Raw genomic sequence first — 5,156 nt, forward strand, 5'->3', positions numbered from 1 at the left:
GTCCCGACGCCGTGGCCCCAAGAGAGGCAGCGGCGATAACGTGTCTCGCCGTGGCCGCCGCTGGATCCGCACTCACCCCGGGCGCCTCTGTCCCTTCTCACGGCGCGACCCGGAGGTAACACAGGGTGGCCCAGGGCAGTTTGCTTAGGGCCAGGACACCCCTCCGATCCCAACTGAACAGCCCTGTGTCCCCTCCCTTTTTGTGTGTGTGTGTGTGTGTGTGTGTGTATGTGTGTGTGTGTGTGTGTGTGTGTAAGGGGTTTCTCGGAGGGAGTGTCTGCCCACGCAGGAACAGGTTGCGGGTGGTTTCAGAAACATGGTGAGCCGGTCATGTTCATGCCTCAGGCCAAGGATGGCCAGGTGGACGTGGAGTGTGGGTGACCCCCTCGGCCCGAGGGTGATCCCGAGCCCTGATGGTGAATCTCCTTTCCGCGGGCCGAGGTCTGTGCAGACACAGGGCTGGGCCACATCCGGGAGCAGAAGGTCCAGTGGGCAGAAGCAGCAGCAACTGAGTGACTAGGGCTGGGCAGGGCTTGGGGCCACTGGACCAGCTGCTGGTCACTGTCATTGCAGAGCTTCACCCAGGTCATCGAGGAAGGAGACCCGGTCGATGAAGACCCCATCCCTGTGTCCACCGGTGAGGGCCAGATCAGGCCCGAGGTGACTGTGGACACCTGGGGGTCTGGGGAACCAGGGCCGGTGGATGGCCGGAGGACACCATCCCCAAAGCCACCTGGGCTCCAGAGCCAGCTCTCCACTTCTGACCATAGCCTGGAGCACAGTGCCCATGGTAAACACACGGGGCCGGGTGCACTGGGGCCCAAGGAGGCAGAGCCCAAGGGTGAGAAGTGTGGGGAGGTGGGGGTGGCCCAGGGGTGGAGGCGCATGTGACCCCATGGGGAGGGGTCAGTGCCACAGACACAAGGAGCAGCCGCAGAGGCTGGCCAGGAGCAAAGACTGGCCTCAGACCACCCGTGTGCTGGACTGCCCACCGGGAGGACGTCCTGGGCTGGGTCCTAGGCTCTGGCTGTGTGCCGTCTCTGGGGGGCACGTGGAAATGCAGACACGTGGGTGACCTTTGCTCCTCTCACCACTCCAGCACCAGCCCAGGAGGCAGAGCCGGCTCCTGTGTCACCTGCCATCCGACCTGAGGAGCTCCATGCAGGGGCCGCTGCCGACCTGGAGGAGGGGGTTTCCCGTCCAGTGGTCGTGCTTGCTCCAGCGGCCACTCCAGCTGCCGATCCTGAGCCAGGGCTGGCCGGGGGAGAACCTCTTGGCCTGGCTGAGGCCCCAGTGCCCCTCCAAGGAGAGCCCTCCCTCGAACCTGCCCTGTTTCCTGCCGCAGAGTCAGCATGGGACCTGGGAGATGCATCGGGGCCAGATTCATTTTCCTCGCTTGAGCTGCTTCTTTTATTGGCTTTCATTTTAATTTTTTACATTTCGATAGGCATTGATCCATTCACTATATTTTTAGGTTCATTATTTGGTTTGTTTTGGGTTGTTTTCACTTCTCTTTGTCTTCCCTTTGCCGTGCTATAATAAGTTTTAAATAAAAAATAGAAAAGTTATCATTTGTATTTTAAATCTGTGCCGTTCCTGAGCATGACGTCCATTCACGATGCTGTGCAAGTGCCGCCACCACTATCTAGTTGCGGGATGCTCCATCACCCCAAAGGGAAACCCTGCACTGAACTACTCACTCCCCACTCCTCCTGTCCCTGCCAATCCTTGATCTGCTCTCTGTCCCGGTTCCTTGACCTGGTCTGAAAGTTGCCTATCAATGGAATCTTACACTAGGTGCCTCTTTGAGTCCACTCACATATTTTGTTTTTATCTGAAATACCAGTTAGAGTATCTCAAAGGGAAATCTCAGATGGATTAGTGATCATAGGTTTAAGAAAAATAAAGCCCCCTTAGTAAGTGTGTCAGTATCTTGGTGTAGAGACCACCGTGCTAAGTGTAACCCCACGGCCAAAGCCAGTCAGGACTATTCCAAAAAATTCAACAGTATGGAAGACTCCCAAGCTCCCTTTACCAGGCCAGCATTACCCTAATACTAAAACTACATAATGACACTACAAAAAAAGAAAATTATAGGCCAACATCCCTTATGAACACTTATGCAAAAACCCTTATTAACATATTGGTAAACTGAATCAGCAATACATTCAAAAGATCATACAATGTCATCTAGTGAGACAAGGTTGTCGCAATATCTGCAAATCAATTAATGTAATACACCACATAAACAAAATCAACTGTAAAAATTATGTGATCATATCAATAGATGCCAAAAGAACAGTTTACAAAACCTAGTACCTATTTGTGATAAGAACTCTCAGCAAAGTGGAAAAAGAGGGAACATACCTCAACATAATAAAGGCCACATACGACAAACCCACAGCCAGTGTCATATTCAATGGGGAAAAACTAAAAGCATTTTCCTTAAGATCACGAACAAGACAGGGATGTATGCTTTTACTACTCACACTCAAGGTAGCACCGGAAGTCCTGGCCACAGCAATCAGACAAGAAGAGGAAATAAAAGACATCCAAATTGAGAAGCAAAGGTAAGCTGTATTTTGAAAGGAAAAAAAAAACAAAAAAAACTTTTAGTGGAACTAATTTTCCAGTGTGTGCTGTAAGTCCCTCCCTGTTCCTATGAGAACTGAAGGTGCTCACACCTCAACTGAAGCCTAGTGATAATAGCTGTTAAGTAAGCACTGAGAGGGAGTTATACATGAGCACCACAACTTAGAGCACATAGTGAACTCTCTATGACTCCCACTTGAGAAACTTAAAATACAAGGGGCAGCCTAAGGTAACCCATAGCATCAGAAAGGAAGGATTCATTTAGGAGGTGGGTGTACTCTGCTGACATTAGATCAAAAGACCAGGTTTCAACAAACCAAACACTGTCTTAGAAAGAACCCAAAACAACTAACTGGAGGGGAGATAAGATTTCATCTGAAAAGAAACTAAACACAAGAGGTCTCCAGATATTGATGTACTCACCAAAGACCACAAGCAACATTTCAAAAAAGAGAAGGTAGTCCTTTCTCTTTTACCATATAGAGAATTTGAAACAGAATACTGCTAGTCAAGAAAGAAAGACTCTGTTCTCTTATATTTTCTTTGTTAAACCTCTTCCTCTCTACATGAACCTTGGACATGTCAGAGACCGTGGTTACCAATGCGGGAGAGAAGGGATAAAGGGTAAGTTAGGAACATACAGAAGGAAAGGTGAGGACAAATAAAAAGTTCTAAAATAGTACAATGAACATCCAAATATCCATCGCCAGAGGGCGAAGGAGGAGGAATAGCTTGGTAGATTTGTGTGGGCTGGTGTTGGAAGTAGAGATGGAAGTTTTGCGTCCATTTCATCGGTCACACTTCATTCACATGGCACTATCTGAAGGCAAGGAAGGCTGAGAGATGTAATCCCTGGCTGGCTGCCTCAATTTAGGTGTAATTCTAGACTGTGAAAGGGGAGCAGAATGTGTGCTATTCGGCCAGCTGTATCTCCACATTGGTTTTGTTTTCTTAACAATTAGATCTCATGCATCCAAGTTATTCATGTGTGTGTGATTTAAGTTAAAAATCTAGGGATTCAAAATCTTGGTTATTTCCCTGAATCAGATATGTTATTATTGAGCTGGGACTGTTTGGAGGTCTAAAGTGACTTATATTACTTTACTAACTGAGAGATTAAAACACAAACAACAAAATGTGGTGTCAACCTGGGATTTCATCAAGGAACAAAGGCAGAACAGACCTCATAAAGAGAGTTTAAACAGGCAATAAGGGAAAAGAGAAAAACTGTTTTTCCTATATATCTGATAAGTCCCATAATTTGTGCCTTAATATTTTAGAAACATATGTAATCTTTTATTTTAAATTTAGCATGGGCCGGATTTACCCTCTAGTGCTTCTACATTCAGAATAATTAAAAGGAACAAATCAGCACACACCATTTCCACTAATTAAAACTTTTTAATGTGTAGTAATAAAATGAAAAGATAAAAGGCAGATTTGATTAAGCAAAAGTGATAGGTATAGGGTAGTGATTTTCAAGCTTTTGCATCTCATTTCACATATAAACTAATTACTAAAATTCTGTGGCACACCAAGAAATATACCTTTTGCTGATCTGATGAAAACATAGGTATAATTTTAATTCACTCACACCAGACAGTTATTGTTTTGTTGGCTGTTGTCATTTTTTATTTGACAGTCTAAGGGAAAAGAGGTCAGTGCTCCTGAGTAAATAGTCAGGTATTGCATTGTTTAAAATTTTTGTGGTACACTAGTTGAAAGTTACTGGTACAGGGGGAAGTGCCTTGTTTTTTATTTCAGTGTTTGGTAGTTAGATGTTCAGCTCTTTGTCTGTGTTGCTTGAGCTAAGCGAGATGAGGATACAGCATGACCAATCACAGTTGATTATTCCCTCCAGTAGGGTGTCTCTATCATATTTAAGATATATCAACTCTCAAAACAGTCTATGTCTTGAAATCTGTTTGTGTTATAAAACTAGCCAAAAATTTGTATAGCGTTCCATGGTAAGAAAATATTTACTGCAAATATCAATTTCAAATTATCTGTTGGCTTTTAAGCTCTAGCTAACATGATACAAAGAACATTTTCTATGCGATATTTAAAATACCTGTCTATATTTTATTGTAACATTTGTAAAATGCTGACTCTGCTGAAGACAGAGGCAAGCATATACCTAAAGTATACATGAAGGAATTAAATTAGGTACTAACTATGGCTGTAAATAATCACTGGCCAGGATTACTTGATGAATTATTGTTGCAACCCCAGTGAAAATACAATGAAACAAAAAAAGGTATGATTTCAAACCCATATGTCCGCTGGGTTCCCTACTAGAGTTTTACATTGGTATAAGGTAATAAACTAAATTCAAGTCTTTTGTTCACTCGGGAGCCATAAGACATTGGCTACAAAGGCACTGCCCCTGTCGTGGAATTTTGTTTTCATTGCATTGAATTGCATTGCATTGAATAGTATCTGTACAGTATTCAGTTTGCTTCTTCCCACAGAAACGTCCAGCTCTTTCCTCCGGACTCTTCACGCTGTGCAGAGGAAGGGCAAGTTCCTCCTTTCTTTCAGCCACCCTGTATGGCCAGGATTCT

This window comes from Furipterus horrens, unplaced genomic scaffold, assembly GCF_987537825.1.
Source record: "Furipterus horrens unplaced genomic scaffold, mFurHor1.1.pri manual_scaffold_4, whole genome shotgun sequence".
In the NCBI taxonomy this organism is placed as follows: Eukaryota; Metazoa; Chordata; class Mammalia; order Chiroptera; family Furipteridae; genus Furipterus; species Furipterus horrens.